Below are 27107 nucleotides of genomic sequence, written 5' to 3'. Positions count from 1 at the left end.
CCTCTCGGGATCTAGTGTTATGCAGGTTTCGAATTTGCACCGGATTGGGGAGAATGTTTCTGTCACCAGTGTGGGTCTGGCGGCTGCAGTCCTTGGCAGGGTTCTCAAGAGGCAGAGTGTCCCGGCTCATAGCTTCAAAGGCACATGGCCTCTTATGTATTTCTGGTCCCTTGGGCTGATCTTCATTTACGTCCTCTGGTCTCTGGTCTTCTGGCCCACTGGCTCCCGCCGTCTCAGGTTTACGGGGCCCTGATCCCAGTGTCGCAGGCTATAAAGGCCGGCTTGCAATGGTGGTTGCAGGTTCCGTATCTTCGGGCAGGGGTGGCCCTGGTCCAACCCATGAGGATCATTCTTGCTACAGATACCTGTGGGCGGGTAGGTGGCGCCACGCTTGGTGTCCTCTCAGCTCTGGGGTTTTGTGGGCTCCGGTGGAGGCTCCTCGCTCATCCAATTGGAAGAAATTATGTGCCATTCTCTGGGCCCTGTTGTTCTTTCAGAAGTTCCTGGAAGGCCGGGCAGTGGTAGTCCGGACGAACGATACCACAGCTTAGGCCTATGTCAACTGCCAGGGGGGGTCCAGCAGCTCCTTGAATGTGCTGGCTGCCCAGATCGGTTAGACGGGGTGGGAGGGTGACACCTGTTATTCCTGATGGCCTCTCATGTCAGGGGAGTGGGCAATTTTCGGGTGGATCGGCTCTGCCGATGAGAGGACCCTGCATCCTTGGAACTGGTTCTATCAGACAGGGTGTTTGCAGAGAGCTGCAGCAGGTTTGGGTGCCTGGTTCTTAATCTCTTTGCTTCTCAAGCTTCTACAAAGGATCCTCTCTTCTGCTCCTGGTTTCTGACCATGGGGGCAAGGGGTGTGGATTCCCTGGATATAGCATAGCCTCGGGGGGTCTCCTTTGTGAGTTTCCTCCTCATCCCCGGGTGGATCAGCGCTTTAGGGAAGGCAGTTCAAAAGTACTATTGGTTGCTCCTTTTTGGCCTCAGCGGAGCTGGTTTGACGGTCTTGGTTGGTTTCCCAGGGGCTTCAGGTCCTGTGGTCGAGTCTCTCCTTGGAGCTTGGAGGCCTTCTCGTCTGATGGCCTATGACCGACGCTGGGGTACTTTCGGGCTTGGTGTGGGCGGTCCGGGACCCCCTTCCTCCAGTACGGTTTGCCTGCTGTTCCCCTGTTTTCTCCGGGATGGTTATGGCAAAGATGTGGCAATCTCATGGGGGTACTGCGCTTCGTTCCCAACAGGCCTCCATTAATGTCCTCTTCGGGAATTCTGCTGGCCATTTAGATGGGCGGTTTTTGGTGGGGGAAGTTTATTCAGGGTCTCTATGCTTTACATCCTTGTACCTATTAGGGCCGACGCCCTTGGGTTCTCCCTCTAGTCCAGTGGTTCCTTCAGAGGCCTCTCTTTGTGCCCCTGTCAGATATTGTTATTAAGAACCTCACTCTGCAAACTGTGTTCCTGATTGCTGTCACGTTTTCCCATAAGGCTGGGGGCAAGGGGCAGTCAGGGTTTTATTGTGTCGCCCCACTTTTTGGGGGTGCTGCTGGATTCTGACATTCTGCAATATGATCCTACGTTTTGCCTACGGTTGTGTCTCAGTTTCGCACACCTTTGGCTCTGTTTTTCCCTGCATTCTTTCGGAATCCACAGACGCCGAACGAGGTGGCTTGGCATGCCATTGATGTGTGACGGGATGTTCTGGGATATCTGGCTCAGACTGTCCTTTTCCCGCAGTCTGGCAGTCTTTTGGTTACATTTGGCCCTGCAGGTGCGGTGTGGGATGCCTCTCTGTTTTCAATTAGCTATTGAATCCATATGGTTTTTCCATGGCTTACCTGGTTTCTGGTTTGCCGGTGCCTCTCTGCGTTCAAGGGTCACGCTACCAGGGGTATGGTTGTTTTCTGGGCGGCTGCGCAGGGGGGTTTCTCTACGGGAGTTGTAGGGAGGCCACCTGGGAAGATCAGTGCACCTCTGTCAACCGCTATCAGTTGAATGTCTCCCTCTCTGGGGTTGGTTCTTTTGGGGCTGGAGTTTTGTCTTTGGAACGGCATTTGTTGTCATTACAGTTGTGTTTTTTTTTTACTGCACTTCTGTCTCTGTGTCTCATTGGGACCTCTCCCTGATACTGCTTTGGTATACCTCATGAACTAAGCACTGGGACGAGGAAGAGGGATGTGGAGGTAATGTCCTGATTGCTTATCAGTAATCTTCATTACACCTAGTCCTACTATTCCTCGCCACAGTAGTGGACGGCCATCTTCTCCCTCCCTGCGGGGAGTATCCCATGCTTCGGCTTGGTTTTAATTAACTGAGGTTTGTAGGTAAAGTGGAGGAGTTATACATATGACAGAGGAGGGGCCTAATGAGGTAAGCACTGTAGCGAGGAAGAGTAGGTCTAGGAGTAATGAAGATTACCCGTACGTAATCAGAGCATTGCTGCCTCCTACCCACAACAACAGTTGTCACTGGCTAAAACATTAGACTGCGCACAGCGGGTATTGTGTTAATTGCTTATATAGTAAGGCAATTAGAAACATCCCTCTTTTTCCTTGGAAACAAGGACACTGAGGACAGACTGCAAGTCTTTCTTTCAATCTAGTGTTTCATCAGGTGGCTAAAGGAAAGGCACCAGTGTTGCCAGGTCTGCTTATTATAAGCGACTTTGGGCTCGTTTTTGCCCAAAGTCGCTTATAATATTTGGAGGTCGCTTGTCGCGGTTTTTGTCCGCTTGTTGGCCATCTGTGCGCGTGTAATTGGGCTCGTTTATATTGCAGTTAAGCCCATTACAGGTCGCACAGAGCGTCCTGCACTGGGCTGCTGGCAGCACTTTACAGCAACTGACAGCAATTGCTGCTTTGTCTTGCTCTCGGGTGCGCCCTGTATTTTGCATATGCTTAGGTGTTGGGCACTGATGGGATTGTTACTTGCCCACCAGGTGGCCCATCAATGCCTAAACATATGCAAAAAGAAAGCGCACTTTAAAAGTTTTGTCATTCAGACAGACACACCGACATGTAAAGAAGGGGATTGTTTTAGTTTAGCAAGCATCACTTTATAGCAATATTATCTTGGTGATATCCCTAGTGCTGACGCATTATCTACTAAAATCCTTTATTTTTTTTAAAACTTTTTTTGCAAGACTGGGTTAGAGGATTATTGGAATCTATATACAACATTTTAGCAGCGAGATGTATTCAGGAAGGCATTGTTTCTTTTCAGCTTCAAATTGCCCATGTTACAATGTATTTCAGGCCCGTATTATTTTGCAATCTGGGTCTTCTAGTCACCATGCAATAAAATATTGTCGTTCTAACACACTATGTCGGTGTTCCGTCTATGTATGTTTTTCTTGTTGTGTTATGTTTTTTACTTTTGAGACCTTTCCACAACTTTGTAGGTGCACGCATGTTTTTTCAGCTTATTTGGATGGGAATCAGCTTGTTTTGGAAAAGCATTCAGCTTATTTTTTCCTTCCGACCTGGCTACACTGAAAGGCACTGGAAAGAGGCGGATGTGTCTGGCTAGAGAATCACACCTAGCTATTTTACACTAGTTTTTTCAATTACTGACACCAAGGTGCAATTGAAAGGCAAAACTAAAAACAAGTCAGGAAGGCTTCCCGAAGCAGCTCAATGACTCGGAAGCCTCTTTCCATCGTCTCCATCATATTCTCTGTTCTCAGACAGGTCCAATGAGATCGATGTGAAAAACAGTCCGATAGAGACATGGGGGTCATTTTACCAAAGCGGTCATTGTCCGAAGGGGACTGAAACCATTTGCACGTTGTGCAAAACGTTCCCCTCCGTGCAGTTTTCCCCATTTCGAAATTGTAGTGTAGCCTTTCTGATTAACACTTTTTTATACAATGTCTTAAAAGGGTGTAAATTTTGTCCGCAATTAACAAACGTGTGTTGCATTTCTAATGGATTGCCACGGAATCCACGTGCTTTTAGGAGCTGCAAAAGACAGTGTGCACAGGAATCCATTGGTGTAATGCTAGCACGAACATTGCATCCTGACGGTAAACCGAACGGTTTTCGCAGGCGGGAGCGAGAATGAACGCTTAGAATGTATATGCTGGTCCGTGCACCACTCAGCCATGCAATGATGAGGTACTCCAGCGAATCAGAGAAAAAAAGCGTTCAAGCGTAACGCCTGTCCAATCCGGAAGCTGCAGAAAATAACCCCAACAGAGAGCGAGAAGATGGAGACAGAGAAAGCGAGAGAGGTGGCGAGGGGTGCGAGACAGAAAGGCCCGGGTGGCGGCAGCCGCCATAGGCATCTTTAGTAAACAAGGTGGGCGTTGCTTTCAAGCGGCTTTGAGGCTGCGGTAGGGCTTGCTGCATGACCCGTGCGGTGAATGCCTCTATATGGAGCGTGTTCGCCTGTGGTGGTCTGGCCCAGCCCACGCAGCGTACACACTACCATCAAGTGCTAGCTGAAATTTCTTCCATGCCGATTCGAGTTGGGGTAAAGCTGGTGATTAGGTGGTCTCTGCAGGCCCCTGTGGGAGGCAGAGTAACTTTCACGGGATTTCCTCTACCTGTTTACAAGCACGAGTAGTTTAGCTCAGTGGTAAACGTGGGTTGGAAACAAGACGGCGCAAAACAACACAGGTTTGAGTCCCAGGTCCGCGCTTAGAAATCTCTTTGGTAGTAAGCGCGTGCAAAAAAAAAAAAAGATTATTGTTATTGTCTGTTTTACTGGTAACTTCTCGGGGCGAAGAAACCACAACTGTCTTTTTACTTGAGCTGTCAATCACTGTACCCCACCAAGCATCTGAACCATTGTGCGGTTTCTCCAAAAATCATGACCACCACAAAGCTCTACTCAACCTCTACACCGAGCATCTAAACCCCTGCACTAGTCTACTCAGTCACTACACCTCTCAATTGACCCACTTGACTACAGGACTGGTCCCCTCAACTGCGACACTGGTTCTTAACCACTCCACCAGTCCAGTCCTCTCAATAGCCGTACCAGCTTTCAGCTGCTGCACCAGTCCTCTCAACAGCCTTACCGACTCTCAAGCACTGCGCTGTTCCTCTCAGCGGCCTTACCAGCTCTCAACCGCTGCACTAGTTCTAGCCTTACTGGTTCACAAGCACTACAATGCCTCTCTCAACTGCCCCATCAGCTCTCAACCACTGTGCCAGTCCTCTCAACAGCCTTACCAGCTTCCAGCTGCTCCACAAGTCATCTCAACAGCCTTACCAGCACTCCTTAACTGATTTGCTCCTCCCAATTCAGCAACTCTCAGCTGCTGCATTGATCCCCTTAACTGCCACACTGGCTCTAAGGCACTGCCCCAGTGCCCTCAACAGCCTTACCAGCTTTCAGATGCCGCACTGGTCCTCTGAACAGCCGTATTGGCTCTCAAGCACTGCACAGCTCCACTCAACTGCCTTACCAGGTCTCAACCATGGCACTGCTCCTTTCAACAGCCTTGCCAGCTATCAACCGATGCACTTGTCCTCTCGAGACGTACTGGCTCTCAACGGCTGCACTTGTTCTTTCAACAGCCTTATCTGTTCTCAACCACTGCACTGCTCTCAACTGCCTCGGCAGCTCTCAATCACTACACTAATGCTCTCAACCACTGCACAAGTCCCCTCAACAGCCCTGCCGGCTTTCATCTGCTGCACTAGTCCTCTCAACAGCTTTGCCGGCTCTCGGACACTTCACCACTCCTCTTAACTGCCTTATATACTCTCAGCCACTCCACTGGTCCCCTTAACTGCCTCACTGGCTCTCAACCACTGCACAAGTCCTCTCAACAACCTTACCAGCTCTCACTCAGTGCATGGGTCCCATCAACAGCCTTAATGTCTCCCAAGCACTGCACCTCTCCTCCCAACTGCCTTACAAGATCTCATCCACTGCACTGGTCCCCTCAATACCACACTGGCTCTCAGCCACGTCACCAGTCCTCTCAACAGCCTTAGCAACTCTCAACCACTGCACGATTACAATCAACAGCCGTACAGGCTCTCGGCTACTGCACTAGTCGTTTCAACTGCCATATCAGTTTTCAGCCACTTCAATGCTCCTTTCATCAGCCTCAGCAGGCATCAACCACTGCACTGGTCCTCCCAACAGTCTCATCAGCACTGGTCCTCTCAATACTACACCAGCTTCAACCACTGCACCAGCCCTTCAAGGCTCAACTGCACTGGTCCACTCAATACTACACCAGCTTCAACCACTGCACCAGTCCTTCAAGGCTCAACTGCACTGGTCCACTCAATACTACACCAGCTTCAACCACTGCACCAGTCCTTCAAGGCTCAACTGCACTGGCCCACTCAACATCCTCAGCATCTCTGATCCAGCATACTGCTCCACTCAAGTGCTTAACCACTACCGAACCACTTATCTGGTCCTCTCAACAGCCTTATCTCTCAACCACACCACTGGGGCTCTCAACTGTATTCAGCGACGTTGATGGAAGAATAAGTGCACACCAACACTTACAGTAGTTGTTAAAACAACTTCACGGATTCCCATACAAATATAATTGGTTCATGGGAGTTTAATTAAAAGGTGGAGATACAAGGAAAAGAAGCAGGAAAAACATTAATAAAAAATTAGCAAAACGGGGGTCAATGAGGACAGGGCATATGGGGGTCAGTGTGGATCATTTATTAATATATCATATAACCCTCTCAGCCAACACACAGGTTATCAGCCATACAGCCCCCCCAACCACCTACTGGCTCTCAACCATACAGCCCTTCAAACCCCCTCACTTGAACTCAGCCATACATCCCTCTCAACCACCTCACTGGGTCTCAGACATACAGCCAAACTGCCTCACTAGAACTCAGCCATACTTCCCTCTCAACCACCTCATTGAGTCTCAGACATACAGCCCTCTTCACTAGGGATCAGCCATACACCCATCTCAACCAACTACTGGGTCTTGGCCATACAGCCCTCCCAACCCCCTCACTAGAGCTCATCCATACACCGCTCTCAACCATATCACTGGGTCTCAGCCATACAGCCCAAACCCGACCCCCTCTCTAGGGCTCAGCTATACAGTTCTCTCAACCACCTACTGGGTCTCAGTTATACAGCCCTCCCAATAATATCACTGGGTTCAGCGATACAGCCCTCCAACCATATCACTGGGCCTCAGCCATACTGCCCTGCCGACCCCCTCACCAGGGCTCAGCTATACAGCCCTCTCAACCACCTACTGGATCTCATTCATACAGCCCTCCCAACCCCCTAATTAGGGCTCAGCCATACAGCCCTGCCAAACCCCTCACTAGTGCTCAGCCATACACCACTCTCAACCACCTCACTGGGTCTGAGCCATACAGCCCTCCAACCATATCACTGGGTCTAAGACATTCACCCCTCACAGCCCCTCACTAGTGCTCAGCCATAGAGCCCTATCAACCACCGACTGGCTGTCAACCATACATCCCTCCCAACCTCCTCACTGGCCCTCAGCCATGCAGCACTCCCAACCTCCTACTGTGTCTCAGCCAGACAGCCCTCCCAACCATATCACCGGGTTTCAGCCATACAGCCCTCTCAACTACCCCATTAGCGCTCAGCCATACAGTCCTCCCAACCCCTTCACTAGAGCTCAGCCATACACCCCTCTCAACCACCTACTGGGTCTCAGTCATACAGCCCGGCCAATCATATCACTGGGTTTCAGCCATACAGCCCGCCCAACCCCCTCATTAGGGTTCAGGCATACAGCTATCCCAACCCCCCCCCAGAGCTAAGCCATACATCCCTCTCATCCTCACTGGGTCTCAGACCTACTGCCCTTCTAAACCCCTCACTAGGGATCAGCCATACACTCATCTCAACCACCTACTGGGTCTTGGCCATACAGCCCTCCCAACCATATCAATGGGTCCCCATCATATAGCCCCCCCCCCCAACCTCCTCACTAGGTATCAGCCATACACCCCTTTAAACCACCTACTGGGTCTCAGCCATGCATCCCTCCCAACCCCCTCACTAGGGATCAGCCATGCAGCCCTCCCAACCACTTACTGGGTCTCAGCCATGCAGCCCTCCCAACCATATCACTGGGTTTCAGCCATACAGCCCTCACAACCCGCTCACTAGGGATCAGCCATACAGCCCTCCCAACCTCCCACCCCTACCAGAGCTCAGCCCTACATCCCTCTCAACCACCTACTGGGTCTCAGCCATGCTGCCCTCCCAACTCCCACACTAGGAATCAGCCACGCAGACCTCCCAACCACCTATTATTAATATTATTATTATTATTATTATTGTTATTACTGGGTCTCAGCCATGCATCCCTCCCAACCCCCTCACTAGGGATCAGCCATGCAGCCCTCCCAACCACTTACTGGGTCTCAGCCATGCAGCCCTCCCAACCATATCACTGGGTCTCAGCCATACAGCCCTCACAACCCGCTCACTAGGGATCAGCCATACAGCCCTCCCAACCCCCCACCCCTACTAGAGCTCAGCCCTACATCCCTCTCAACCACCTACTGGGTCTCAGCCATGCTGCCCTCCCAACTCCCACACTAGGAATCAGCCACGCAGACCTCCCAACCACCTATTATTAATAATATTATTATTATTATTATTATTATTACTGGGTCTCAGCCATGCATCCCTCCCAACCCCCTCACTAGGGATCAGCCATGCAGCCCTCCCAACCACTTACTGGGTCTCAGCCATGCAGCCCTCACAACCCGCTCACTAGGGATCAGCCATACAGCCCCCCCAACCCCCCACCCCTACTAGGGCTCAGCCCTACATCCCTCTCAACCACCTACTGGGTCTCAGCCATGCTGCCCTCCCAACTCCCACACTAGGAATCAGCCACGCAGACCTCCCAACCACCTATTAATAATAATAATAATATTATTATTATTATTATTATTATTACTGGGTCTCAGCCATGCAGCCCTCCCAACCATATCACTGGGTCTCAGCTATACTGCCCTCCCAAACCCCTCACTAGGGATCAGCCATACAGCCCTCCCAACCCCCTCACTAGAGCTCAGCCCTACACCCCTCTCAACCACCTACTGGGTCTCAGCCATGCAGCACTCCCAACCACCTAAATAGGGATCAGCCATGCAGACCTCCCAACCACCTACTGTGTCTCAGCCATGCAGCCCTCTCAACCATATCACTGGGACTCAGCTATACCGCCCTCGCAACCCCCTCACTAGGGATCACCCATACAGCCCTCCCAACCCCCTCTCTAGAGTTCAGCCCTACATGACTCTCAACCACCTACTGGGTCTCAGCCATGCTGCCCTCCCAACTCCCTCACTAGGGATCAGCCATGCACACCTCCCAACTACCTACTGGGTCTCAGCCATGCAGCCCTCCCAACCCCCTCGCTATGCATCAGCCATGCAGACCTCCCAACCACCTACTGGGTCTCAGCCATGCAACCCTCTCAATCACGTGTCGAAAGTTTGAGAAATGCTGCAACGTAAACTGAGCTCAACTGGTCTTTATTAAGTAATTGTGTTCCTACGTTTGGACTGGGAAAACAAACGCCTTTAAGGACTATGGAAATAGTCTTCAAATAATTAGCGATACATCCGTAAAAAAGTGTCCGGGATGGGACAGCACAAAGTGGGGTTTCCAGGTGCTACCAGCACTTAGTGATATTGGCTCCTTCAAAGTTTTCAATAAGACTCTGTCCTTCAGGGACACCATTTTCTAGTAAAATAATATATATTCCCAGATGATTTCCAATACAAAAGTCCAAATCTACTCTTAGAAAGTCCTTTAGCCTCCTGGATCACCCTATTCTTACAAAAAATATTCTTAATATTTGGCCAGGAAAAAGGTTCATACGCTAGTCTCTGAACGGCAATCTTCTGGGCACCCTCCTCCAGGGTTAACGCTTCTCCGTGGTTTATTGTATTCTTAATTCAGACCTCTCCAGGCCTCTCATTGTCTTAAGCCCTGGCTCTCTCCACAGTCCCTTGCTAAACCTCTCCTTGTCTCTCATTGTCTTAAGACCTGGCCCTCTACACAGTCCCTTGCTAGACCTCTCCAGGTATCTCATCTTAAGAACCGGCCCTCTCCACAGTCCCTTGCTAGACCTCTCCAGGTGTCTCATTGTCTTAAGACCTGGCCCTCTCCACAGTCCCTTGCTAGACCTCTCCAGGTGTCTCATTGTCTTAAGACCTGGCCCTCTACACAGTCCCTTGCTAGACCTCCCCAGGTGTCTCATTGTCTTAAGACCTGGCCCTCTACACAGCCCCTTGGTAGACCTCTCCGGGGTCTCTCATTGTCTTAAGACCTGGCCCTCTCCACAGTCGCTTGCTAGACCTCTCCAGGTATCTCATCTTAAGAACCGGCCCTCTCCACAGTCCCTTGCTAGACCTCTCCAGGTGTCTCATTGTCTTAAGACCTGGCCCTCGCCACAGTCCCTTGCTAGACCTCTCCGGGGTCTCTCATTGTCTTAAGACCTGGCCCTCTCCACAGTCGCTTGCTAGACCTCTCCAGGTATCTCATTGTCTCAAGACCTGGCCCTCTACACAGTCCCTTGCTAGACCTCTCCAGGTGTCTCATTGTCTTAAGACCTGGCCCTCTCCACAGTCCCTTGCTAGACCTCTCCAGGTATCTCCTTATCTTAAGACCCGGCCCTCTCCACAGTCCCTTGCTAGACCTCTCCGGCGTCTCTCATTGTCTTAAGACCTGGCTTTCTCCACAGTCCCTTGCTAGACCTCCCCAGGTGTCTCATTGTTTTAAGACCTGACCCTCTACACAGCCCCTTGGTAGACCTTTCCGGGGTCTCTCATTGTCTTAAGACCCGGCCCTCTCCACAGTCCCTTGCTAGACCTCTCCAGGTGTCTCATTGTCTCAAGACCTGGCCCTCTCCACAGTCCCTTGCTAGACCTCTCCAGGTGTCTCATTGTCTTAAGACCTGGCCCTCTACACAGTCCCTTGCTAGACCTCTCCAGGTGTCTCATATTCTTAAGACCTGGACCTCTCCACAGTTCCTCTCCGGGGTCTCGTCGTCTTTGCGCATGGACCTCTCCATGGTCCCTGTTGTGACCCTAGTGTCTCTTCTTCTCTCCAGGCTCCGTCTGTCCTGGCGTCTCTTGGAAAGCCCCAATCCTACACCAATCTGTCTAGTGGCACTATCTTTTAATGGCCAGCCTTTCCTGCACAACAAAGGCATTGCTGGCATAGTCTCTGCCATGTACCAAACAGAGCCTTTGCTTCAGGAGTGGCAGCAAGTGAGCTACTTTGGCAGAGGGAACTTGTTTCCCGTTTTCCCCAGAGAGGGGTCAGTAGCATGTCTGTTTCCTCCCAGCACAGGGGTCTGCAACCTTTAGTTCTCCAGATGTTTTGGACTACAACTCCAATGATCCCTCATCATTACCTATGCTTGCTAGGATTGATGGGAGTTCAGATCAAAACATCTAAAGAGCTAGTGGTTGCAGACCGCTGTCCCAGCGTATGATGACACTAATAGTTTCCCTCAGCCCTTCTTAGACTCCTGGGACGCAGCATGAATTTGAAAAGTCGCTTAGGATCTGTCTTTTCCTGTTTTGACCCGTGTTGCATAGGACATTTCACCATTGACTTTTATTTATTTATTTTTTACATTTTCTTTTAATGAAACATTACTTTTTTATTATGGTGCAGGTCCGTACAGCATTGGGAAAGAAACAGAATGCAAAATACATGTGTAGGGCAACAAACGAACAATCCAGTTAAACAGGTTCCGGTTAACAAATAAACTTCTTACAACCTAATTTACAGACATGTTAGTTTTATGCAACTTCCTCTTCTGCCTCCTCAAACTCTGCTTTCTTCTCAGCTGTACCATCCTGATATTGTGGATTCTCTGACAACAGATCATTAATGTTGCTCTCCGCGTCTGTGGACTCCGTTTGATCCCTCCCCTCCCCTGTACACCAATGGGCGGAACATGGCAGTGAACTGCTCGGAAATGCGCTTGAAAAGCTCTGGGTGGCCGTGCTGTTACCACTGAAAGCGGCAGACATTTCAACCCGCGTGGAGGAATGTCACACACAGCAGTTTTGACATTGTTTGGAATCCATTCAACAAAATGGCTGCTGGTTTTGTTCTGCACATTAAGCATCAACTCATCCACTTCCTTCATGGGCACAGCAGCCACAGTGAGGTACGGACATGACGCGGGTCACAAGCAGCCAACATGTTGTAGCATCAAACACTTGCTGCGTGAGCTCTGGAACAGTTAGGGCACACTACTGTTGGCTACCACGGCTTGCGAGTGGGGCAAAGGCTTGCATGAAGAAGGGCAACCTGGGGAAGGCGACCATGTCCGCTGCAAGTTTACGCAAGTCAGCATTTCGCTGATCTGGGAACCACAAGCAAGTAGAAACACCACTCATACCTGCAGACACTCAGTGGTTCAGGTCACCGTAAGTTGGAGTGGTAACCTTCAAGGTTCTGAAGCAGATGGCATACAGTGACTTTTTAATGGGCTTGTAATATCATTATTCCCCCTTTTATATTGGTTATCAAGTAAACTGCCTCTATAACTCCTAGTTACCTGTTGTCTTTAATGGCCCTGGACCTCGGCACCATCTTAAAACACCTTGCGTGTCGGATTGCAGCTCTTCTGCTGCCTGTGTAAGTGTGAATCAGCCATACAAACTTCTCAGCCACCTCGATGCCTGCGGGCTGTGTGAGCGCTTTATAAATGTAAAATAACAAAAAATGTAAAATAACAATAACTCGGTTTCAGCCATGCAACCCTTTCGGCCACCTCACTCGGTTTCAGCCATGCAACCCTCTGTCACCTCACTGGGTCTCAGCCATGCAGCCTTCTCAGCCCCCACACTGAGTCTCAGCCATGCAGTCTTCTCAACCACCTCACCGGGTCTCAGCCATACAACCTTTTCAGCCACCTCATTGGGTATCAGCCATGCAGCCTTCTAAACAACATAACTGGGCCTCAGCCATGCAGCCTTCTCAACCACCTTACTGGGTCTCGGCTTTGAAGCCTTCTAAGCCACCTCATCGAGTCTCAGCCATGCAGCCTTTTCAACCACCTCACTGGGTTTCAGCCATGCAGCTTTCTCGATCACCTCACTCTGTTTCAGCCATGCAATCCTCTCAGTCACCTCACAGGGTCTCAGCCATGCAGCCTTCATCAACTCACTCGGTTTCAGCCATGCAACCCTCTCAGTCACCTCATTGGGTCTCAGACAAGCAGCCTTCTCGATCACCTCACTCGGTTTCAGCCATGCACTCTTCTCAGTCACCTCACTGGGTCTGCCATGCAGCCTTCGCTGAGGTGATTGGGTCTCACACATCCAACTGTCTCAGCCACTTCACCGGGTCTCAGCCATACAACTCTCTCAGACACCTTACTGGGTCTCAGCTATGCAGCCTTCTCTATCCCCTCAATCGGGTTCAGCCATGCAATCCTTTCGGCCACCTCACAGGGTCTCAGCCATGCAGCCTTCTCGAACACGTCACTCGGTTTCAGCCATGCAACCCTCTCATCCACATCTCGGGGTCTCAGCCATTAAGCCGTCTCAACCACCTCACTGGGTCTCAGCCATGCAACCTTCTCAGCCACCTCAATGGGTATCAGCCATGCAGCCTTCTAAACTACCTAACTGGGCCTCAGCCATGTAGCCTTCTCAACCACCTTACTGGGTCTCGGCCATGAAGCCTTCTAAGCCACCTCATCGAGTCTCAGCCATGCAGCGTTTTCAACCACCTCACTGGGTTTCAGCCATGCAAACTTCTCAGGCACCTCACTGGGTCTGTCATGCAGCCTTTGCTGAGGTGACTGGGTCTCACACATGCAACTGTCTCAGCCACCTCACTGGGCCTCAGCCATACAACCCTCTCAGACACCTCACTGGGGTTCAGCCATGCAGCCTTCTCGACCAGCTCACTGGGTCCCAGCCATGGAGCCCTCTCAGCCACCTCAATGGGTCTCAGCCATGCAGACTTCTCAGCCACCTCACTGGGTTTCAGCCATGCAGCCCTCTCAACCACCCCACTGGGTCTCAGCCATGCAGCCCTCTCAGCCACTTACTGGGGTTCATCCATGCAGCCCTCTGAACCACCTCACTGGGTCTCAGCCATGCAGTCCTTTCAGCCACCTCACTGGGGTTCAGCCATGCAGCCCTCTCAGCCACCTCACTGGGGTTCAGCCATGCAGCCCTCTCAGCCACCTCACTGGGGTTCATCCATGCAGCCCTCTCAGCCACCTCACTGGGTCTCAGCCATGCAGCCCTCTCAGCCACCTCGCTGGGTCTCAGCCATGCAGCCCTCTCAGCCACCTCGCTGGGGTTAGCCATGCAGCCCTCTCAGCCACCTCACTGGGTCTCAAGCCATGCAACCCTTCTCAACCACCTCAATGGGTCTCAACCATGCAACCCTTTCAACCACCTCAAAGTGTTACAGCCATGCAGCCTTCTCGACCACCTCTCCGGGTCTCCCTCTCTGCCACCTTACTGGGTCCCAGCCATACAGGCCTATCAGACACTTCACAAGGTCTCTGCCATACAACCCTCTCAACCAGCTCACTGGGTCTCAGACATACCGTCCTTTCATTAACATGCTGAATTTTTTAAGCACCACACCAGTGCTCTCAAGACTCCATCGGCTCTTTCAACCACCACATCATCTCATCACCACGCAGGTCCTCTCCATACGCCTCGCTTCTGAAGCAGCGATAGCTGCTGTCAGCTTTCACACAGGCCCACCCAACCATCACGCTGGTATCCTGAGCCACCACATCAACGTTCCCTCCCACTGCACCGTTACTTTTCTCACCACATCCTCTCAATAAACACAATGTTTGGCTCGAGCAGCCAACTGATCCTCTCAACTGCTCCACTGCACCTCTTGCTTCAATCAGCCACCTGCCATTGTGCGCCTTCTTCCCCGTTTACAGATGAATTTCCTAATTTGGTCTAAGGGAGTGCATTATAGCCTTACAGCACACAGTTGTGGACTATAACAGAAGTTGAAGGCTCACAAATCTTCAATAATGGCCATAGTGAAGCAATGGACATTCATGGTGACTTAGCGGCTTTAACTAGCTTTATAGGCGCAGCTGTGAGTGATAAAGCTGTTTGCACCCTGGACGACCTTCTCGGTGCTAAAGCCTCTCTGCCAGAAACACATTTGAGTTCCAAACACAATACGGTCAGAGCACCAGCATATTCATTACAGAGGGGGGAAAAAAACATTAATTATGGCCACCGCAGAAATAGGAAAAAGCCCCTTTCTAATTCCATGCCAAAAACTGTGCCAGGCAGAAAGAGTTGCTGTCAGATCATACGAAAGTAAACAAAAACAGGAGGTTTCGGGTTGCTTCTAATTTTGGTACGATGCTAGCGCTTATTGCCCAGAATGAAGCTACCCTATCTGTCATAAGGCCCTGCCAGCAACATGTTGGCACATGTGGGTCAGTGAACACAGTATGCCTTTTAAATGGTTGAGAGGCTTCTCTGGGAATAATCTGCAAAAATACTACCTCTATTCCACCTCCCTCGCTGTGAAGCTGTTTCTTACTTATTTTATCAGATGGCAGCAGAATAACCCCAGATAATCTAGGGAAAGTGTTGTACCCTTTTGCTCTCCAGCTATTTCAGACTACAACTCCCATCAGCCCCTCCCAAAATATTCGATGGCGAGGGATAATGGATGCCGTAGGCCTGTAGCCCAAAACATTTGAAGAGCTGCAAGTTGGGGAGCAGCTCCTGTTATTGGATGAAACGACGGGCTCCCGCGCCCTACAAGGAGGGCCCCTCGGCGGGACCCCCCTTAGTGACGACTGCCTCACAAGGCACGGTGGCGCGAGTAGTCAGGGGGGGTTGAGGGGGGGGGAGTGAGCCAGGCATCACTCCACCCTGGAGAGGGAGTGGAGGGGTGGGTGACGTCATCACCCGCGCGCCCATTTGGCGCTTAAATACACCCGGTCAGAAGACGCAGGGACTCTCTTTGCCGGCTTCCCTCCTACGTTGCGTTGCTGCCGATTCCCTGAGAAAAGTTGCTGCTGCGGTACGAGCCTGAGGAGTTTCCAGTGTTCATGAGGCCGGAGAATCCTTGTTCCGGAAGACGTTTCGTGCTAGCTGTGGGGGGCAAACGAGGTCGTGCAATCGAATTCAGGTAATGGTTTAATTCAGGTAATGGTTTACTGCGGGCAGCCAAATTAGGCCAAGGGTCGTATCGTACGAAGTTTGGAATGCGCGGCTGGCAATGTGTCGGGTCAAAGTGATTGTAGGGGCGGCCGCAATGCACGGGCGATGCAGTTAAGGAGGGGGCCCACGATGCAGCGTGCAGTTTCGCAGGTCCCCACCGACGTAGGGCAGGGCGTAGGCAGTAGTAACCGCACATTAACGGTCTTAAAATGTGCCAATTTTTGGGGGGTGGCGGCGCAGCTAAGGGGCCAGACCGGGAATGGGCGATGGTAGCTACACTGCTCGATGCGGAGTTGGAATGAAGGGGTGGGAGGGTGTCGCATTTGGTCACGGCATCAAGGAGGCGGCGGTTATGGAGGACCACTTGGCGCGCTTCCGGGGCACAAAGGTGGTCATGTGTAGTGGTGGTTTGGCTGCAACCATCGCTCTTTATATGGCCATGTACGAATTTTAAAACCTAATAATTGTGCAGTTTCGGGATTATTTAATGCTTGCGAGTTATCCCGCAGTTACTTTGCATGTGGCAATGGGCGGAATTAATTCCAAGACAGTCCGTTGCTCAATTTTAGTGCATTTACCTGATCGCGGCATTGCAACATGCAATGTGCAGCCCCTATATTCAAAATACATGGTTAGAGACGTGGCTAAGGGCGTGCATGTAGCATTAGAACTTGAGTACTGCAGTTACATGTACTTGGGAAAGTTATTTTGTGAATTAAACGGATGTTCTCATTCCGCGGTGCATGTCTCAGTGGTCGCGGAAGAAGCAGGGCTGGGATTCGCGGTTTCCGGGGCGGAGAGCGAGAGGAGGAGCAATGGGTCAAGACATACTGCACTGGCGTCTGCATTCCCAGATGCAGTGAAGAAGTGGTGCATTGTGGGAAATGAGGTTCGAGTTCCCGGAACCATTTGAAGGGGAGTGGAGAGACATTGCATTTTGTGAGTGGAGATCCGAATTCACAGAGCTCACTGGGGAGGAGGACGAGGAGTGAGGAACAGAAAAAATGTGAAGCAACGGGCTCCCGCGCCCTACGAAGGAGGGCCCCTTGGCGGGGGCCCCCCCTTAAGGGGCATGGGCAACTAAAGGATGTCGGGGAGCTAGGTTTGCCTCGTGGGCTATGGCGGAGCACTCACGGGAATGCAGGAAACGCGGCAGAGGGGCCAAACAAGCTATGGGGACTGGTGTTTAAGTGTGGGGAAATGTTTTGTTGTTGGTGTCGTTTGGTTTTGCTACATTGGGGGTGAACTAATATGTGCAGTTGTGTGGGTTACACGAAGTCAAATGATTTAATGATTAGAGTTTCGGGGAAGGCGCGTTGCAATTGGGGGTAGAAAAAAAAAATGTTACACTGTTATGAGGAGGGAATGGAGACTAGTGGCATGGCATAGGGTGTGTCTTCATTAAAGTTTATTCCAAGTGCGGGCGGGGTTAATATTTACGCGCTCCAGGTGAAGGGGTGGGGTTTGCTGGTCTACTATCATGTGCATTGTGGGCTACACGAGGTTATATGCGTCACCACTTCGTGGGCTGGGTAAGGCGTTTTGCTTTTCATTTATCAGGGTAAACAGCGGCATGTAAAGGGCACCATGGGGCGTCATGGCAAATAGCAGGACAGTATGGGCGCCGGGGCTGTGGTTCGTTTCAAATTAAATGGGATGCAGGATGAGCTGGTGCTGTGCCTCGCAGGGCGTCCGTGTGATGCAGCGGTGTGCAGGAGGTACCAGTGGATGAGGCAGGGAGCACTAGGGACCAGCGGCTCACAGGTCCTTTGTGGGATGCAGCGGTGTGCAGGAGGGATCGGCGCAGCACCTCGCAGGGCTGCACGCAGACCGGTGCAGGGTGACATGTGCTCAAGGTAGCTTAGTGCCGAGCAGGGTCGGACTGGGCAGAAAGTTGACCTGGGAGCCAATTATAAAGTGGCCCACAAATGAAAAAGCCAAAGTCAGTCCTTTTGGGCCTACTGTTTGGGGGTATCCAAGGGGCAGGCTTTGATGAAATGTGAAGTAAATGGTGCATTTTAAATAACACTTATTCAGCAGGACTGGTCCAAACTACTAGCCGCATAGTCATTTTGCTCTCTTTAAGTATAAGCCCTTCGACCTAGCTACGTCACTGCTTTCTACCTCGGGTGTGGGGAAGGCGTTTTTGCATTCTTTTAAAATTAAATTGTTTAAAGTACGTGAGGGTTTCACTTTTAAATTCGTGAATGTCATTTGTGTTGGGCTTTCGGGAAGTGCGCTGGTCGCTTCATGCCGAAATTCGGCAAACCGTGTTGTTGTTGGTTGGAGTCAAGAATGGTGCGCCCAGCAGCAGGGTCAAGGACCGGGAGATGTACTTTTGAGTGCGATTTAATTAAAAAAAAAAAAAAATCTAATATATTAAGGAAACACCTTCGAACTAGAGAAGTGGTACATAATGCTGTTCGTTCACTTCGCTTATCCTAATTCACAAGGATTATCATTGAAATGTATTCAATTTGTAGCGGGACAACACATCCCACTACAAGTGGTTGTTGGGTGAGCGGTTATGGGTCGCCACATGTGGAAACGGTGTGAAGGGGCTTTCTGGGTTGGTGGAAGGGTCGGAGTTAGGGATATTGCGCCTGCCCGCATTTTTACCTGGGGGTGGGCGGTGCAATAATAGTAGTTAGCCACGTGGCAAGGCAGAGGTTTGGGGCATTGGGACTAGAGTGAATGCATGTTCAATGGGTTGCCATATTCAGGTACGTATCGCGGAGCTACGTTTGAAGGTATGGTTGGGAGGGTGGGGGGCTCGGAGGGCAAACTTAAATCCCAGCAGAGGGGCCCTAGAAGGAAGGGATGGGTAACAACCATATTGCATGCAGACAGTGTTTCAGGAGGGTAACGTGGCCACCGAGTGTGGATGGACACTTGGCTCTTGGGGGGGGTGTTGCAAGGTCATTATTAAAGAATGGTGGCCAGGTTGGCGGTTACCAGGAGGCATTCGCTTTACTGCCAGACTGTCCCTGAATAGGCGTTCGCGCTCAACGGAGGGTGCATGGGTGGAGGTTTGAAGGGTGGTTTGAATTCAGTGCGGGCGGGGGTTAAGTTGTGGCGCGCGCTATGGGGTGGTGAATTTGATGTTGCATGAACTTGCGCATATGTGGGTACACAAAGTGAAATGCGTGCGGGCGGGGGTTACGTTTGGGCGCGCGCTAAGGGGAAGGGGTGAATTTTGCTGTAGATGAACTTTTGCATAGATGGGGTACACAAAGGGAAATGCGTCACCCCTCATGGGGCGGGGGAAGGTGTTTTGCATCACGTGCAACAGTAGTACAGCAGCGATAAGGCCCGCCAAGGGGCTACAAGGCAAATGGCAGGACGGTTGTGCGCTGGGGTCCGTTGGTGCGCTTCCGGCCGGGGTCGGGGGGGGGGGTTTGGCTACCCAAGGGGCATGGTGGCAGTGGCCACAGCGCCGACCATTAGGGATAATTTGCTTTCAATCTACAATGGGAGGGTCGCGTTTCAAATGTTTTGGTGCATAAGGGGGGGGGGGATTTCATACATCGGGATCGTGCCGTTTATATGGATTTGCAAGGCTAAGATTACCAATGTCATATGGTTTAGTGGGTAAAGGAGGGTATTTGTGTCCTGCGGTGTGCTCAAAGTAGGCTTTGTGTTCATTCGGCAATACCTTTCGTCGGCATTGCAAATCCAATGTACTTAACAGGCACTTAGTCAAAAACGCAGCATGGCAGTTGCACTTAGCAAGGAGAGGTGGAGCGTTGGTCAGTAAAAAATGAGCAATTTAAAGGAAAGGTGTTATGCAAACAGCTAGTAGCCAAAAAATAGTAGCTGCTTTTGGGTTTCGTCACTTTCAGCAGAGCTCGCAGCCATCAATTTTGTCACGATCATCTTTATAGATGTGGCGGAGGGCGCACAAAACGGGCTGCCTGGGGACCGACTGAGGGCACTTACTGCGGGCGCATCACAAATGGGTTTGAAACTGTTGAGTGCAGAGATCAGGGAGCACGGCCATTAAATATAAATTGCGATGGAGTTATGGACGGGGTCTCGGCTCGGCTTGTAACATTAGGTTTTAGGCGAGGGTTGATAACAGGCATGGGGATTAAATCCAGGCGCGGCAGGTATGGGGTTCGCAGGTGGCAGGTGCCAGCTGCGGCAGGAGGAAGAAATGGTTGCTAGTGAACACCGCACGTTTTGACACAGTGGGGAATTTATAACACGCATATACACAAGTGTTTCAAGGCGCAAATGAAGGTCTGGAAGGATTGGATTACCACGCAGGTGGAACGCTGGATACAGTTTTAAATGCTCCATCTGTTGGATTGTCGAAGTGGGGGCTGGAATGCGGCACATTTAGGCGGAGGGAGTGCAGGCTCGTACGGGCGGGTAAGCAGCAGGTCGGGCAAGGCGCACAAAGGTTTTACATGGGTAAGTGGGGATATGCCGGGCAAGATATCCAGCTGCAGTATGAACGCTCTTGTGCTGCGCCACGATCGCCCTCCAGCACAAAAACATAAAAGAGTGGAGGAGAGTGGGGCAGATGTAGAGTCTGATGTTTGCCTACAATAGAATGTACATTCAAACCTGGGGGCAACGCCCGGCCTAAGACCGCAAGGGGCCGGTGCGTGTTCGGTGTTTGTACATATAAAAGCGTTTCTCTCTCTAATGATTCACCAAGGACGTTCACTGCACAATCTCGCTTTTTCGCTACTTACTGGTGTCCCTTAAGGTTGGGAGTTTTTACAATGTTCAAAGGGTTCAAGGAGTAAGATTAACCAACAACAGATACAGGAAGAGAGCGTTTGGTTAGAATAATTGGCAACTTGGGTACGCCTACAGATGCCCACGAGAGCATAGTGGCGCAAGGTTTTGCATGACTAGCTGTGGTTAAAACAGAGCATTTTGGGCTGGGTGCAAGGGCAAACCACCCCGCTCTGGGAGGGGCAAGTGATGGAGCGGCACAGGCGCATCCTCCGCCACAGGCTTTAGAAGTGGGATGGCCAACAGCACGGTTTAAGCTAGGGGGAAGGTAGAGTGCGCAAGCCAGATCCCCCCTCTCTCTCTTGCAGGAGAGGGGTGCTCTGGCAGGCGTGTGAAGGGGGGCAAAGGGAGGGGGCGCTAGGAGGGGGCTGATTACGCGCACAGTGACAGGGGGTTGCAAGGGAAGAGGGGGTGGGTGAGGGTAGAGCGGACACGGGGAGGGGGAGTGGAAGAATGGGACGGGATTCTTAGCATACGGAAAGGATATGACATGGGTAAATCAGTCTATCAAATCAATAGTCATTAAGACATTGCTCAGACAGATGCAACAACAGAAGTAAGCAAAAGGCTTACAAATGAGGGCCCACAAGGAAGGGGGGGTGGAACGCTATAGATTTACCCATTAAGAAAGGCCGTTAGTTGGCCCGAAACGCCCCCTCCCCAACACTTAGGGGGTTTTGGGGGCCTCTGCTAGGAAACGGAACGGTCAAAGGAAGGCCTCATTTCGGAACGCTGCTGCCAGGTCAGGGGCCCTCCTGCAAGGGAGTACGGAACAAGCAGCAAACTGTCAGGAGGAGCACCAGCAGGGAAGGCCGCAGCACCATTCATCACGCCACCGGTTCTAGCCAGAGGGCCTGCGTGTCTGTTGCGGACAGAATGAATGGGGGTAAAAAGAACAGGTTGGGATTATAACTGGGGATTCGTGCACTAAGGCTACCAGGTGCATGAGGGGGAACTCACTGCGGCCGGTGGCCCGCTGTGAGTCGTGGCGGTGACACCGGTCGCAGCGACCAGTCTCTTGCAGACAAGCCCAGCGGATGTTATCTGGTGTTCCCGTTAGAAAGTACTGGCGGATACCACAAGGGGAACTGCACAGCCATCAGTTTATTCAGAACGGCGCCCAGGAGTATTAGACTCAGGGGAGGCCCACGTTAATGGGGAGGGTTAGGGGGCTTGGAAGACCTTTCCAACTCCAAAAGTGGGTGGGGGAAATGGGAAGTGCATCGTTGGAAACTGAAAATTGCAAAGCAACAATGAAGTCAGCAAGGGGGGGTGAATTGAAAAGTTTGCACTGTAAACGGGGCTCCGGCAAGTACGTTGGTAACTGAGGGGAAGGGGGGGCCCCTGGGAGATTGGGGGGATGATAGGGGGGCTCAAGAGAAGGGGGCCCTTTGGGATTGGCAGCTTAAGGAGATCAAAAAGAAACCTGGGGGGGGCCTTGGAGTGCGGGGGCTAGGGGCCAGGAGGAGCAGGGGGGTTAGTTGGGGTGGACCCCCCTTAGCGAAAGGCAGGGGAAGAGGAGGGGGATAAGAAGGATGCTGGGGCTCTGGGCGATAGGTATGCGCTTGATGGATGGGGCTCTCTAGAACAGGAGGGCGCGATGGGGGCCGGAGGGGATGGGACAACTAAGGTGGCGGGGAGAGCTAGGGCTGATCGGGGTCTTGGCTGAAAGGGGGAGAGGGGCTCCTTGGCAGGATGGGCTGGAGGAAGACCTGTTTGGGGAGAGAAAGTTAACTATGATCAATAAGCCAACCCGGGGAAACGGGAAGAGGGAATCCAGGGGAAAGGGAGAAAGAAGGGGAAAAGGAGACCGGAACCCATCCTTTAGAAGGAGCTTAAGCGGAAATGGAGAATGGAAAGAAAGTAAAGCACGAAAACAAAAAAAAAACAAAAGAAATTGCACTTAAATAGCGTTGGGGAAAGAAAATGAAAAGAAAAATTGCAAAATAAAGAAATGGCCAAAGGGTAGAGAGGGACTGCTGAGGAAGGGACTGGGCGCCCGCGTCGGGTCCCCAAAGGACCCGAGGGGATGGGGGGGGAAGTTGCTTGCTCTCAGAGCAGAAAATCCTGAACGTGAACGGAACACCTGTAAGCTAACTCCTGACTTTATGTGTAATAAAGTTTGCTGTGGCAAATTTTTCTCCCACTCATCCTACTGGTCTCTGCCTATCCTTTGGGTGGATGGGGGTTGGGTTGCTTTGGGAGGAGGGTAGCTGGGCAGGAGTGAGAGTCGGAATGTGGAATGAGAGCTGGGGCGCGGGGGGGTTATTGGGAGCAACATGGGCTGCCTCCGTGCCACCACACTGAGGGTGTCGGCGCTAAGAAGCAGCCCCTTTAGGAGTGACTGCAGTAGGAGAGGGGAGCTGTTAGAGTAAGAGCAATAAAGAGGCAAGACGTGAGAATCTGGTGTCCTATGTTGTTAGTCAAAGCATGTGTGACTTAAGTTTAACAACAGGCAACGAGTAGGGTGCCCAACTATCCCGGATTTCGCGGGATTGTCCCGCAATTAGGGACTCTGTCCCGCCGTTTGCAGAGTGGCTGTGCGGGACGCGGTTTGTCCCGACTTTCTTCAGGACAACCTGCATCCATCACAGCCACTCTGCGAACTGAAGTGGGCATTTACACAGCACGGCGCTGCCGCCTGCTGATTTCTTTACCCAGTGGCTCTGCATCCCTAGCTCCTTTAGAGCCTGCAGGTCGAGCTGTGACGCTCGACACCTGGTTTCATTCAAATGCTAATGGTTTGTTCCTGGGTCGTGATGGTCATGTTTGCAGTTAAAAAAACGTGACCATCGCCTCCCAAGGACAAACCATTTGAATTTCAATTAAGCCTGGTGTCAGAGCGTTACAGCTCGACCTGCATGCTCTAAAGGAGCCATTAAAAAAATGTAAATTAAAAAAGGGGCGGGCCAAACGTGAATGACGTTGTGACGTCATTGCCACCTTTGGGCAAGTGTCCCACGAAATACTATCAAAGAGTTGGCCACCCTAGCAACGAGGCGCCATGGCCCACCATGCCCAATCCACGGTGCGAGGTACAGTGAGCGGTGTGGAGGACCTCCTGCTGCCGAGGACCGCCTGCCGCTGAGGAAAGGCTGAAGGAGGCAGCCAATAGGAAAATACGAAGCCGTGGTTAGACAGACTGCTTGCGGATGAGGGGGGGCTGAAGGATGCAGCCAGCAGAGAAGCCACGTCAGGAGCTACCAACAGAGGAGAACCGAGCTGCGGGAGGACAGCCGGAGTCAGCTGGGAAGCCCTCGACACCAGCGAAGGTGACCGCCTGCACGGTACAAAGGAGAGCGCAAGGTCACAGCAACGCCCACCAAAGAGGAGCGCAAAGACTGCAACACGTACCAAGTAAGGAGAAAGGGAGCGAGGGGAAGCTACTGCCCAAAACAAAGTGTCGGGGGGGGCAGGCAGGCTCAGAAAGGACAGGCACGCCAACATCAGGCCGCGTATTACATGCGCCACGCAGCCCCGTCCTACGATCCCACTAGAACGCGAGAATCAAGAGCACAGCAACAGATACAACGTTCTGCCCCGGTCAAGTCAGAACAACAACCACGATCATTTGGCAATATTATTACGGACAAAACAGCTGCTGGGGTAGAAACAGACCCAATCCCATTGGGACAAGTAGAAGCACTCTGTAGCACGTGTGTCCTCAGCCTTACAAAACAAGTGAGGGGGGAGAACACTGCAAAGAAAGCTGCGGGTCACGCCAGCAGCAAGAGGCAAACCCTTCAGGCACCACAGCCCACCAACACCAAATACAGAGTACCATATCCTCGTGGAAGGAGAGGTGCACCCTGCCCCCAAGTGGGGCCCAACAAGACAAGGCAGCCCATGCAGAAAAGACTCACCCTCCTAATGTTGCAAAGTGCACCAGTAAATGCAGGTGCACAAGCAGCAGGGGTCAACCCTGCAAACCCAAGGACCTATCTAAGACGCCCCAACTCATTCACGCTGGAACCCCAAGAGGACCAGGGCCAAAGATGGCAGGAATAGATGGAAGAATTCATGAGAGCAGTAGGGAACCAAGATGTGCCCAACAAACTGGACATTTTTACGAATCTGGTAGGGAAGGAAATTAAAGGGATCATAAAAACCACCCCCCCCCCAGGAAAAGTCGACATGCCAACTCCGCACAGCTGCAATTAATGCACAATTGGTAGTCCTTCCTAACAGAGACTACGAAAGATATATCTTCAACCAGTGTGTGCAAGCACCTCACGAGACAATTGGACAATTCATACTCCAACTACAGAGGAAAATAACCTACTGCGACTTTGCCAACTTCAACAACGATGAAGCCATAAGGGTGAGAAGGATGCATATTGTCGCAATTCAGAAAACACCCGTTAAAAAACCACTCCTGCTATAGGAGATAGCAGACCTCGCAAGAGTGTATGAAAGGGTCGACGCGCAAGCAGCCACAATAGAAAATCCGAAGAAAGCGGACACAGTGGCTGCCATAACTATCACCCCAAAAGGGCAGACCCGATATCCTGGCACACCACCCCACCAAGACACATGGAATACCAACCGTCGAGCCCTGTCAGAGAGAGAATGCTATAGGTGCGCTTTCAAATTTCCCCTCAAGGGCCAGTGCCGGCCATTGGGCAAATGTGCATGGGGTTGGGCAAGGAGAACCACTTCCAAATCATGTCCCAGGAAAAAACACCACTGCTGCATGCATACAGACCACCTCCACAGCCGAACTCCAACAGGAGGTATGCTCACCGAGAACAACCAACCCACGCCCGTACCCAGAGAGGGAGAGCGGGAGAGCCAATCTGAGCAGAAATACAGTGACATACACAACCCATCCAGGGTTCATGAGGGCTGTCGAAAGTCTGCACGTCGAACCACCTGGTAGACACCTCGAGACACCGGAATACCTCTACCAAGCGCAACCAAATCAGGCGGAAGACCAAAGACCCGGACAAGAATATTCCACAGATGACCCATACGAAAACCCTCCAGCAGAGGAAGAACCACCAACAACGGAAACCTACTACAAGTACGATAGGTACAGCAGAGAATATAACCGGTTAATATTTGATACCTCCGATGCTAGCACCGCCCTGAAGGTGACAGTGCAGATGGGAGGACTTCACACCCTGTTCCTCATTGATACAGGAGCCACCGTGAACGTCATGAACGAAAGAACGTCTGACACCATGGCAAAAGCCTACCCACTACAGCCGTCCCAGGCTCGCATCTTTCAGTGGGGTGCAACGGTTCCCCTACAATCCAAAGGCCAATTCTGCTGTGACCTGGTACAGAGAGGACGGCACATTGCGCTATGATCCACATCATAGACAGCCCTGTGACTGGGAGATCAGCTACAAGACAGCCATCACTTTGCAGCTTATCAACATTCAATATGACCAATCCGAAATGATACAGGTCCTCCCGCCAAATGGCCAGACCCTGCAGACAGTATCCTGCCGAGAGTTGGACATTGACAATTTAAAAGTGATGTTCCCCGAACTGTTCAAGGGCATAGGCATGCTAAAGGACACTGTCATCCGACTCCACATTGACCCAACAGTAAGACCAGTACCACAACACCCACGGAGAGTAGGGTTCCACTTACAGGCCAGAGTGACACACAAACTTCAACTCCTCCTTGAGAATAACATCATTGGCGCTGAGTTCGGAGCAGAGTTCAGACTGCTTCCTGCTTTCCTGGTGAGAGGCTGTTGTTTTGTGAGGAGCTGCAGCTTCGCCGTCCTGAGAGTGCTTGTCCCTTTAAGTTCAAGCCCAACCTACAAATACGAACACCCCGCGCGGAGCACGGCGCAGAGTTCGAAGCAGAGTTCAGTCTGCTTCAGTCCGCTAAAGAACGCGGTATAAAACCGAACTTCTCCAACATGAAACACACGACGTTGAGCTGTGAAAAAAGTGGCCCCCAAACGCGGCATAAACTTTTACAGCAGAGGAGAAAGCTCGAATCCCAACTTAACCTGACTCTAGTGGCAAGCGAGGTAAGCAACGTAATATCTAACATTAACACTATCATTGTTCTTGCGAAGGAGTCTGAAATTGAAAGAGAGTTGTACACGCAAGGCTGCTCCATTCAAAACCCTCCATCTTTGAGCATACCAATTTCACAGTTTCTTCATCATCAACGTACAATGCAGTCGTGCATAAGGCCACCTAAAGTAATAATGCTAGAAACTGAAACGTTTGTTGCAAAGACTT

The 27107-nt window shown here is 51.4% G+C and overlaps 1 long non-coding RNA gene and 1 pseudogene across 1 annotated transcript in view; both read right to left on the bottom strand.

Annotated features, from left to right (window-relative positions):
• Nucleotides 1-27107, bottom strand: part of LOC138503290 (uncharacterized) — a 171401-nt gene that overhangs the window by 120248 nt on the left and 24046 nt on the right. The gene's annotated exons all lie outside the window — the stretch shown is intronic.
• Nucleotides 11763-12446, bottom strand: LOC138504687 (tubulin beta chain-like; annotated as a pseudogene).

This window comes from Ambystoma mexicanum, chromosome 11 (assembly GCF_040938575.1).
Source record: "Ambystoma mexicanum isolate Mex_15411 chromosome 11, UKY_AmexF1_1, whole genome shotgun sequence".
In the NCBI taxonomy this organism is placed as follows: Eukaryota; Metazoa; Chordata; class Amphibia; order Caudata; family Ambystomatidae; genus Ambystoma; species Ambystoma mexicanum.
The sequence above is the reverse complement of the archived record's forward strand: the minus strand, read 5'-3'. Positions and strand labels throughout refer to the sequence as shown.